Raw genomic sequence first — 13,368 nt, 5'->3', positions numbered from 1 at the left:
TTAGATATAAATTGAATATGTACAAATTTATGTAAATAAAACTAATTTTCCTCAAAATTAGTCTTGCACACCGAAATATTAGAATCATATTGTGATCAAATTTCAGATTTCATGATGCACTTGTTTAGTAAAATATATTAATTTATAAATAAAATGTATTACTTTTAACATGGTATATTTTATTTTTAACTTTTCATTTTATTCTAAAAGGTGCAAGGAAATCCTTTAAAGATATACAATTAGCAGAATTAGTCCACCTTTGTGTGCCTCTAACATTTTTTAGATTTAAAATGCACAAAGAACAACTAAATATAAAAAAAACAAAAAACATTCAGCCTCCTAATGAGGCTATAACTGCAAAAAGGGCTTCTTTTTTTTTTTAAGATCGCATTTATGTTAAGCAAACCAGGGCCTTTTTGACCTGTGCGCTGTGCCGGAGACGGATGTCATATTCTCCAGAGAGAGAGAACGGGTCAGAGAAGGTCAGCTTTTAAAAGCACTCCTGCCTCTCTTCTCACTCTATGTTATGGCCATTACAACCAATCCCCACTCTCTCTTTCTCTCCTTTGTCTTGCTGTGCATTATACAGCACACACACACACACATCATATGGAACACATAGTAATTTTTCAGCCATCATTAGTATGGCAGTCGGACAGATTTATGGGCAGCCTGTAGGGCCACAATAATACAATCAGCAGGCAAGACAGTACAGATGAACATTGCGGACGGTTTTTCAAACAAATCATATTTTGCTACAGAAGTTCAAACAGTACACAAATCATCTCTAACGGTTCGCTTTTGCCATAGCGGATTCGTTACATTTCACGGGCCTCTGTGCCGCAGTGCTGAGAACTGAAAAAATTAAAGTACTTTCTCCATTTAATGAGTATTACATGGCCTTCTGTGTTCTCATTACACAATGATAAAACGTGCAGTGTTTACAGAGTAGACAAATCACAAAGGTTGGAAGTTTTCTCGTTAAGCAAATAAGTAAAAAAAAAAAAAGTATTATCAATGTTTATTTTGCGTGTCATTGTGAGCATTTGAAGTGTGTGTGGGGCGATCATTCAGGGCCATTTTTACAAGGGGATGGGGTCAGTTTTCCACCGCTGCTGTCCGAAGCCTCCGGAGGTCTGAGTGGATCTATATCACACCATCCAGGCTCGGGCTCCTGTGTTCTTTTAATGCCTTCTGCACTCACATTAAGAGACACCTAAGCCCCTGTCTGACAGCATGACTGAGAGGGGTAATTAGACTAAACACCCTCGGGACTCGCTACTGTGTGCATGTGTGTTATAGAGAGAGTGAGTAAAAGTGAATTTGTTCGCTTAGTGTGTTTCTACATTTGTTCGGAGTGAATCAGTGTGCCGTACGAGTTTGTGCAAATGTCCGACAACCCCATCCGTCATGGTTTGGCCTTTCGAGCCTTCTTCGCCTCACCATATAACCTTTTCAAATTATGTCAATGTGTATTTCAAAATGAATCAATATGTCCTACTGTGGCCGAATGTTCGCATCTGCTAATATATGGACTTGGGCCTAATTTGTGGTTTGGTAAAATGACACATTATCACGGGGTGATCCATCACGCCGTCCTAAATGACAGCCGGTCATCCTTTCTGCCCTGCTTACTGGTGTCATGTGATTGTTTAATATGGTGAACATGACAAAGGGAGATGGAAGAGGATTCAATTTGGATCACGTGACTGTCCGGGAACCGATCCGTTCCCACTGCGCTCTCTCTTGGATGTGTTGGAAACTGGGAAGCACTTAATACAATAAGCTCAGACGCATATTTCTTGAATGCTAATTCAATCTGAAAATGAAATATTGTTAGATAAATGCGCAAATAAATTCAAATTACTCTGGATTGCTTTCTTATTACTCTTAGTTGTGGCCCAGAGGCTGTTTTCTTATTTTATTTGTCATGCAATCCTGGTTGATTAGCGGTGACATTTAGCGTTTGCTCCCAGCGCGTCCGGCCTTTATTTTCATTAAGGCAAAAACAAAACATTCGGAGCACAACAAGTGCCATCCTCACATCACACCGAATAGCAAAAAGGTCACACACCGTAACACTTTGATCAGTACTAAAGTCCTGAAGGAAATCTACTATGCTAGTTCCCTCGTCATGCTAGCTTTTCATGTCAGTCTGCGACTGCTGAACCTAGACGGCTAATGCTGTTTGAACAGATGTTGTTTTTCATAAAAATACAAAATGGATGTCAGTTGATTTTCTGTGTCACTCCCTCTGTCAACCAAATCGCATTTGTTGCTCGGTGAGGGAAAAAAAGCCTAGCTGGTTTTACTCACTTATTGAGATACTGGGGGAACATGTGATTGCGGTGCAGTCTTCTGTGTTTAATATGAGCCGGCTCCTCACTGAGATATTGTTTGACTGTGGTAGAGGATGAGCCACAGGAAGTGTGGGAGAATTTCAGCTCACAAAGGGGATCTTCACGTTTAACTAGATTAGTCCGGCCATCATCCTAATCCACTTCAGCAAAACACATCTATAGGGAAGGCTTACTTACAAACAGTGTTGTCATGGCTGTTGTAGACGTGTTCAGCGAGGGCCCTGTGAATTGTGTTTTTTGAAGATTGTACTGTAAGACCATTGTAAGCGGCTTTATTAAAATTGACAAGCAGCTACACTAAGACACAATGAACAATTTGAATTTTTGATAGGGGCTTTCCAGTGGCTCCTGAACTGTAACCATACAACCATTTTTCATATTACCCCCCTCATATTACTAACAACTTAGTCCTTGAATGGTGGTGTCTTGTGGTTAAAGATCTTTGAGTAAGTCACACAGTAACTTTTTAGAAGATAGATAGATAGATAGATAGATAGATAGATAGATAGATAGATAGATAGATAGATAGATAGATAGATAGATAGATAGATAGATAGATAGATAGATAGATACTTTTTTTCTGAGAGTGCAACAGTAGAATGTTTCATTAATATTATTCAATGTTATTGGTTTTTATAAAACAGTTACCAAAAATAAAATGTACAACTTTTCATTAAAATGTGTTCTAATAAGTAAGTGTCATCCTTCCCCAGTCCCTCACATAACAGAATGTTATGTAACAAAAATAACAGTTCACTAAAAGAGCTGTAAATGTACAGTAGGAATATAACAAGGCCAATAACTGACCAGTCAACATTCAGAACTTAGAACTATATATTTTATAATGCCTAATATTGCTATCATTTACATTTATGCATTTAATAGATGCTTTTATCCAAAGTGACTTACAAAAGAGAAACAAAAGCAGATTTTATGGAATACTAATATCAGGACTCCTCACATCCGTCAGACTTTCCCATGCATGATCAGCTGTAGAGTTTGACAGTAGAGATGTTACTTCACAGACGGCGGATGTTAATTAGAGCCTGTTGGAACAGATGCCCGTCTATCAGCCTGCAAGAAAACCATCCTACTAGCATCACTCACAAAAAAGTCTAACTGCTCCTCTGACTAATGTATTGACGAGTCAGCACATCTCAGTCTGCAAGCACACTTGCTTATTTTACTCAGGAAGTATTTAAAGCATTTGACCTTGGCTCGTACACTAAAAGCGTTTTTTTTTTTAGATACTATAGTTGACGCTGTTGCTGTGCCTGTTTTCATTCCAAGTTATTTTGTTTTTCATGGAATTTTAATTTGTCTATCAAAGCACTTCCTGCCTCAAATTTTCATTAGCTATCAAAGTTCCTTATTCAATTTAAAAAGTGAATATGGTGCTTTAAATTGTATTACATGCATGGGCCGTATCACGCCTGCTTTGATCAGCGTGCTACAGCGAGACGCTCAATACTGTTGATCCATGCAGGAAAGAATGCGCCCGTTGCATTCTGCCGTGCCAGAGAAAGAAAACGAGAAGAAAGGGGAGAGCTGTCACCATCTATGCTACATGTTTTGACTGCTGTCCTTGCTTTCCACCAGCACCGGGCAGGTCGCCAGTATTCCCATTGTGAGTGTTACAGTGAACCGCTCAATAACATTTGGTTGACTTTCCTCTTTCAAAAAGAGCATTATTTTGGGGTTTTGTGGGGAGTTGGTGGATCGTACAGGATATTTCTCAGTGGAGGTCTGGATTTCCTCTAACCCTCTGCAGATGTGCTGCTTTTTGGTGCACAGCTGGCACTGGTTTCTGGAAGAGTTGCCTCTGCCGGTTGCAGTTGATTTGGGGGTGAAAAATGAGCATCAGTTGTGTCTTTTTCGTGGTGTGCTCCAGAAACACCGTGCCACATCTTGCAAATGTTAAATCGGAGAATGCCCCGTCTGAGCGCTGGAAAATAGATATTAAGGAAAAGATTATGGTGGATGATGCTATTGTGTGAGCTCAGGGAAATCTAGATTTAGTTGCTGATGGGCTTTTGGCCATGATGAATTACCACACACAGACACTGCTCTGATCCGGTTATATAGCAGTCTCACAGTCTGCTACTCATTTCAACTTATTCTGGCTAAGAGCTGCTCAGAAAGGGGCCATCTGAGGAACGTGATGTAAATGTTTCATACTTGACATTTGGGGATGGGAAAATCCCACACTAGATACAACCGCAAGAGGCATGTGGAAGCTAATTGGAATATATACAGGTCTGTGTCCCTGTAACAATTTGGGGTCAGTTTGTCAAAATATAATTTTAAACTGGGGAACAACTGGGGAAATGCTACAGAAAAAAACAACCCTGTTAATTGGTTGATGGTAATTTCCCTTACTACCATATGATGACAAACTGTAATAGATCAAATGGGACAATGTATGTCATTTTACAGTAAAATACTGTTTTACTGTACAGATTTTGAAAGTAAAAATGTAATAGTCATCATCTTATTTAAAGTGAAAAACCATAAACATTCACACAATTCCCTGTGACATTTTACATTCTTTAATTAATTTAAAAGTTATATTTCAATTTTTATCAGTTATATACATTTTGGTTAATCATTTTATTTATTAAAATTTGGAAACTGCAGCTGCCCTTTTTATACCATAACTTTCTTATTAAGTTATGCGTTAGGTATCAGACAAATTTTGCAGTATTCATTTAATTAGATTAAAGTTAATTTAAAAAGTATGCAACTGCATCTTTTTATAATGATTTTTAATAATTTTTTGAAACAAGTCTCCAAATGAGATTGCATTTATTTGATCAGAAATTCAGTAAAACTGTAATATTGTGAAATATTATTACAATGTTTTCATATTTAATATATTTTAAAATGTCATTTGTTCTTGTAATGGTAATGCATTTTCAGTAGCCATTACTTTGCAGTGAGCATTCAGAAATCATTCTAATATGCTGATTTGGTGCTCAAAATTATTTCTCATTATTATCAATGATGAAAACAGTTGCGCTGCTTATTACTGCGTTTTTGTGGAAATTACATAAATCTTTACATTACATTATTCACTGTCACTTTTGAGCAACTGAATGTGTCCTTGCTGCATAAAAACAATAATATATATTAAATAAATAAATAAAATCATACTGATCCCATACTTTCTATAATGTGTATACAGACTGGCCATCCGTCCAGGGATAGACTTCATCAGCACAGGACAAGCAGTTCGAAAAACGTGTGCACTGAGATTACATAAAGTAAAGAACAACCCAACTCACTAAATATAACCAAGCTTCTGCATTTATAAAGATAATCTACCTGTCAGTGATATATTATTTTATCTTGTTTCTAAGCAACATATGCATGCAATTAGATTATTTAGATGAGTATACAGCACATTTATGAAGAATTGTTTTTTGTTTGCATTAACATTCCATTACACTTATGCATTTGGCAGATTCTGTTCAGTGCATTCAAGGTATATATTTTTTCAGTACCATGACGTAGGTGTAGCTATAATGCTCTGAGTTTGTCTCAAAAAGAGTTTATTTTCCACAAAAAAATGCCTCAAACTAGCATTGTGAACATTTTTAGCAGGGCAAAAAGCCCAACTGCAATCACAGGATTTAGCTCAGTGGACAACAAGCCTGTTTAATCACACATTTCTCCACAAACATGAGACTGATACCTCAGCGAGGACACTTGGGCCTCTTGCATCGCTGCCTGTACCAGAAAAAAAAAATGAAAAAGCAATTGAAAAATTGAAAGTGGAAAAGTAGCTCTGTAGTCGTGATATGCCATAGAAAAAGCACACGAGAGTGAGATTGCAGCAGAACACTGAGGGAATGAGATGCAAACTAAGGCTGCGGATGAGAGAGAGAGAGAGAGCGAGGGAGAGGAGTCCCACGCTTCTACTCTGGTACTGTAATGATGAGTGATTGGAGGGAAAAATGATCTGGTATGTTGGACGAGCAGAAGTGGAGAGATGAGTATACTCATGGACGGAGATGAAAGATGATGACGGAGGGCTGTCTCACACACCTCACAGCAGAGAAAATAACTGCACCGCTACATTAAACTCAATTCAGTGCTGATGATTTGATCTGATACATTATAGAACATACAGCGTACATTGTGTATTCCAGTCTAACAGTTACATGAAGCTAGATCTCCGTCACGGCTGAAGTGGAAAATGCACCTCAGCATGTGAAAAATGTCCAAAACATTATATATATACCTAAATTAATAGTTTTGTGTGAAAATAAATCATTCAAGTTGTTTATTTTGTTTAAAAATCTTATAAATGTGTGAGGTGGCAAGAGGTGCCTTTTACCCCACACACGGGGTAAAAGGCCCACCAGCATGGGGTAAAAGACACACGGTATTTATACAAATACTTCAGCTAAAATAATGTTTTTTTAAAATAATGTCTACGTTAATACAACGTTTGTACTATTTTCTGCATATTTTGAAATATAAAATAATACATTTTTGTTCAATAAATATACTGTCATTAAAATATGTTAATATAAAAATATATTTTAAAATACAGAAACAAAATCATTTTAATAAGTAAAGATTCTCAAAGTATTTATGAAATCCAATAATAATAGAATGTATATTTACAGTAACACCAACAAATGATATTTTATGATATGATTATAATCATGTTTTTAAATATGATGGGTTTCATTCTAAACATGGTGATTATCTCTAATATGGACACCCAACATAATATATGATTTACCATCTGAATCTAACTGTAGGCCTTATTTTCTGCTGTATATGCTCCAATCTCTTCCGCGTGGATAACATTAATAAAACACGGGTTACCAGGGTGATAATTCTCGTTTCTTTCTTTAATCGGAAGCATCGGCATTAAAGCCTGAACAGCAGAACTCGCACACAACTCTCTTCAGCTTTTTTTTCTTTCCACCCCCCCCCCCCCCACCCCCACCCCAAGCGTACTCTCCCTTAAATGAGCAGGGACACAAAATATCTTTTGAACTAACATATATAAGACTTTGCGTAAGACATATGAAAATGAATGAAAACCCTTTCTAAACAGTTTCATTGCCGTTTAACTGTAAAATGATACAATTTTTGTTAATATGATATCATTCTGTTGGCAAGGCTTCAAAATTGAATTTTTTACTATTTTTTACTAGATGGTGCCATTTTTTTAGGTTTGGTCTATAAAGGGTCTATAAAGCAAATACTTGCATTATTCCTGTTTTCTGCTTCTGCATATTATAGAGCCAATTGGATAAATAATGCAGCTATAATTGTGTGGGTCTGTTGGTATAGATGTCAGAGTGTGGTTTGTATGTGTGTCATAAAAACAATTGTGTGTGCTTGTAATATTTGAGAAAGAAAAACTCTCCTGTAAATCACAAATCCAAGCACTGTGTGCACCAGCAGAGTTTTGCTGGCATCTAATGGGGAAAATTTGGTACTGGGCCCAAACAAAATCTTACTGAAAGCTCATTTTTTTAGATATAAACCTCAAATTTGGAACACAACTTGTTTAGATTTGTGGCTTTGATTTTCTATTTTCTAGCTGGTTTAGAGTTCAACATGTAACATAAAATATATATTTTATATAAAATATTGTTCATAAAGCATTTTCATAAACTTAAACTTCTATAACTTTTTTTGCTTTCATTTTTTTTTACTTTTATTACTTCAGTGATAATCTGCCATGGGTCTTCTTTAAAATGAGACCAAACTTAAGTCTGTGCTCCCAAGCTTCCAATTTTTATAACCGTATTTTTTTTTACCTAAGTGTAACTTTTTTTATTGATGCACAAGGGTTAAATTATATATATATATATATATATAAATCTGTAATCCATTCATTAAATTAAATTCATTCTTGTTTTCCCTACTCAACTCCAAGAATCTAGAGAGAATTTTAGATCAAACAAACAAAATGGATGATGATTATCGCCATCAAATCATTTACATATTTATTTATTTGTTTGTTTGCTATTTATAGAAAGCGATTAAAGGGTAAGGTTGGGGAAAGATGCCCTCCTTTAGAAACATGTGCCTTTACTAAATGGGTAACACTTTGTTTTAAGGTGTCCTTGTTACATGTTACATGTACTTACTATTATAACAACAATAAATTATGCATAATTACATGCAAGTAACCCTAAGACAAACCCTAATCCTAACCCTGACCATATAATAAGTACATGAAGCTAATTAATATTACTCAGTACTTAAATGTATAATTACTCTGTAACAGGGACACCTTAAAATAAAGTGCAACCCTTAACTGTAACATAGTACATTTAATAAATCAAATATCGAAACTTCAACATAATGCAATGTCAATGAATATTTTCCAGAGACACAAAAGGAACCTCAAAACAGTTTTCTCTGACTAAATCTTACAAATGTTGAGGTTAAGATAAAAAAAAAAAAATGCGTTGATATCAAAAGTGTTGATATGAGATTGAGTACTGTATGTAAAGTTACCCTGTAGTATATCTTGGAGTGTACTTAAAATTGCATTTCTAATGAAGATGGTGGCCCTGAAATAAGTATTCAGAAAAGTAAAAAAAAAATAATAATAATAATAATTAAAAAAAAAAAATATATATATATATATATATATATATATATATATATATATATATTACAATAAAAAGTATAAAACATTTAAAAGATATATGGGTAAATAAATAATGGAAGAACTCATTTCGGGTGAGCTCTTGCTGTAACCCTTCACTCAAATGAAATCCGACTTTCTTCTTGATATCTTTTTTTCCCCAATCAACTGCAAATCCAGAGCATTTTAAATCAATGAGGTCAATTCCAGTTTGAAAAGAGTGGATGAGCACATTGCCAGTGAAAAACAAACTTCTCCACCACCGTTCACTCCCAATCCAATCCCATTTCTAGAAGGCTGCAGTCCATCCACAGCCCATTTCCACCTGCCATGAGGCAGAAGATAGGAGCAGGCACTGGGGGCTTGATCAATTTCCCTCAGCCACGCCCACTGTGGAATGGAGCAATCTCTGGCCAACTGTGCAATCGAACAGCGCTGTCAGTCAAACCAGCCTCTGACACTTACCAAAAGTAGTTAAGTTAATGAAAAATCCTCCCCCCGCCAACTGAAATAGACCCCAACACAACAGCATGTGAAAACGGCAGCGAGGGGGGAAAACATCTTGAACAATGCAATTATTGGAACAAAACAAAAATAAATACATTTTTACACAATGCGCTTCAGTTTGCAGAGCCATCCAATCGCAAAGAGAATAAAACGCTTCAGAAGGCTTTAGGGCTAAGATACTTGGGAGAGATCAGACTAGAAGACGGCGAAATGTTCTGGATTTCCATTCACTGCCCCTAATTACACAATTTATGTTTCTCCAGAGGACCTCAAGGGCTCCTAAATAAAAGAAACAATTACGAACATGCAAACAGAAAAGGCATAATTGCGGCTGTGACTTTGCCATGCTGCCTGGAGACGTTTCGTTTGACTGAACGTTGTTCTCAAGTGACTTGGTCCTTAAAGCTGTTACGCCGCTTTAGATTATGTTATCTTCTGTAGTGGTGTGTGCTAATATTACACAAGTTTAGATTGCTTGAAAGGAACCAATTGTGAAAAAAACGGCCCTGCTTAAAGGACCAGCATGCTTTGGGTTTTGGTTCCTGGTTTCATATTCACAAGCAATGTTTACATCACAGTTATTTTAGTATCATTGAGATGCTATTATAGTTTTTATTAATATTCAGAATTTTTATTTATTTATTTATTTACATTTTAATTTTAGTTAAAGTTTTGGTAATTGTGTTGCATGTTTTTGTCATTTATATATATATATATATATATATATATAATTTATTATTATTTTTTTTTTGCAAGTTATTTTAGTAAAAACAACAAAAACATCCAAATAAAAGAAATAAAAAATGAGAAATGCTGCATTGGTAACTAGGTGAAATAAAAATTGAAAAGTTGAAGTTTTTTTTTTCTATTTTGTCTTAATTCAGATTCAAGTAAACAAAAATATTGTGGTTTTAATTTCAGTTAACATGAGATTGCAACATCTGTAAGACATAATGTCGGCAATGGTTAGACTTGCAATAAAAGACCATTTGGGAAGTCGTGGCCTAATGGTTAGAGAGTAATCCAAAGGTTGCGGGTTGGAGTCTTGGGCCGGCAGGGATTGTAGGTGGGGGGAGTGAATGTACAGCGCTCTCTCCACCCTCAATACCACGACTGAGGTGCCCTTGAGCAAGGCACCGAACCCCCAACTGCGCCGCAGCATAAATGGCTGCCCACTGCTCCGGGTGTGTGTTCACGGTGTGTGTGTGTGTGTTCACTGCTGTGTGTGTGCACGTTGGATGGGTTAAATGCAGAGCACGAATTCCGAGTATACTTGGCAGTATGTCACTTCACTCACTTCACTTTTTTTTTTTTTTTTTTTTGCTGGTTTGCATAGACATACTGTATGCTAAAACAGAATATGAACAAGAATACTGACATGTAAAACACAAAGAGAGAGGTAAACATTTTAATGAATGCTTAATATTATAAATATAATTGTATGGTTAGATTTTACAAATCACGCTATACTACTGGACTTATTTTTTCTTTCAGTTTCAAATTTAGGTTATAAATTATATACACAATTATGTATCAAATTAATTTTTAGCAAAAAATAAGTTGATTTTTATAGTTTATTTAAATTTTGTTAAAATATACACATATATATATATATATATATATATATATATATATATATATATATATATATATATATATGGAATATAATGCACAAACAAACAGTATTGCTATGCGAGTCCACCATGTATATACAGTACCACCATATTTTTATTATTATTTTTTTTCAGTAGAGCAGCTGACCCTATGTAAAGTTCCCATAGGCAGGACGCACAACTTTATGTCTCCAATTTATCTTGTTTGTGAAATGTACAAATTGTAGCATGGCACCAGATACTCAGTTGCGACAATATTCAAGCTTTGTTCCAGTGCTAGAAACTATAAAACATTTTACACTTGAAATAATGAACTAATATACCAGGACTCGCTGTTCTCCTGCTATGAGATTTCTTTGTTTTTAGTTAAAGACTGTTTTATTGCTCTTGGACATATCTGGATGTGTTTATATCTGAGGAACTGATACCACACAAATCAACTCACACAATAAAACTGTCCACCCCACAAGAGCTTTCCACAGTTTTTAAGAGTGAATCAGCTCGAATTCTGTTTCAGATCAGCTAGTTTTACTCACACATTCAAACACACATAATTAGAAATCCTCTTATAGATTGCTGAGAATAACATCATTCGGGACTACATTTCCTGTTCAGTTTCCCACACGCAGACACTTGTTTTCAGATGAAAAAAGTCAAATCAATATCCTCTGACCATATGGCTGTGAGTGGTCACATGCACAGTGAGCAAACCCCAAAGTGAGGCGCTGGATCGTGGAGGCATGAAATTGCAGCATCTGTAAGACATAATGTCGGCAATGGTTAGACTTGCAATAAAAGACCATCACATGCCCTCTGGAGAAGAAAAGTAGATCGAAGATCGAGGCAAACCAGAGTCTTTGGGGTAGACCACTTCAGTCAAGCCCTCCATGGGACCCACTCATTAATTTTAGTACTTAAGCATTTTGTTTTCCCAGCACTGCTGTTTCAGCTTATTTATTTACTTTCCGTCCAAATGAAGGGTTCTGAGAATAGACTGTGCACCAGCTAAGAGGAATGCAGCATGGAAATGCATGTTCGTTTTGTGCGTGCATTTGACCGTGTACAGTTGCTGACAGGGTTTTGGAGCCAGGTGGTTTCTCTGATTTCAGTTGTTGTCTGAACGAGAAATGTTTGTATGTATTGCTGAGATTAACAGCTCTTTGACCTTTGTCATGGTAAACAGGAAAATTGCTGTGTTTTGTTAGTTATGTCTGAGGAAACATGAGAGAGGAAGTGGTTGTGCTGGTATGATAACATCAGCATCTTGACTGTAACATACTGAAGCCATTCAAATAGAAATGTCACCCAATTCTTTCCTTTCATTTTAACCAGCGGCGATCCGTCAGAGGAGACACAGAAATGTATATATAGACATAACAAAAGGTGTTACGTTTAATGTTGTTTGAATCAATTTGCCTACAAATGTGCATACCTTAGATGCATGTCATGTAACAAAATTATTTTTTACATGCTTTTTCTGCCTGTTAAAAAAAATCTAAACAGATAGATAGATAGATAGATAGATAGATAGATAGATAGATAGATAGATAGATAGATAGATAGATAGATAGATAGATAGATAGATAGATAGATAGATAGATAGATAAATTCCAAGACAATAGAGTGCCAATAAAATGTTACACAAAAGAAAAAAAGGGTTTGAACCATTATGAACCAAATGATGGCAGAATTTTCACTTTCAGCTGAACTATACTTGTAAATCTAGTTATGATTACATGTTTAAAAAAATATATCATCTTTGCTTTAGTACAATATAGAGAATGTTTTCAAGATATGTAGGTCACTGACAGAGGCACACAAACACAAGCATAAATCTGTCCTCCCCTCCCTCTCTCTCTCTTTCTATTATTCTACACTCTGCATCTTCTCCTGAGTCAGCTCTCTCTTTTCCATTATATTCTCCACTGAGTCCTGAATTGCCTGGAGCCAGAGTGCCTCCCCATGAAGTTTTTCAACTGTACAGCCTCCCCAAAAAAATCTCCTCTCATGGTCCAGAGGTCTCCGGCAGCCCTTAAGCGTGCCCGAGGCCACTGCGCGCCCTTAAGATTTCCAAATAAACACTCGTACCATTAAAGCTTAAGAATAAAACCTGCTCATTGTGATCAAAGACAGCTAACACATTTAAAAGCCAATGACTCACGGTCATGACGTACAATATATCTTAAAGATTTAATAATCTCCAGTTACCAACAGAATATTTATTGTCTGCAAATCAATACGGTAGATATTTCACAGTTTATGA

This window comes from Barbus barbus (genome assembly GCF_936440315.1).
Source record: "Barbus barbus genome assembly, chromosome: 26".
NCBI lineage: Eukaryota > Metazoa > Chordata > Actinopteri > Cypriniformes > Cyprinidae > Barbus > Barbus barbus.
This window is presented reverse-complemented; position numbering follows the sequence as displayed.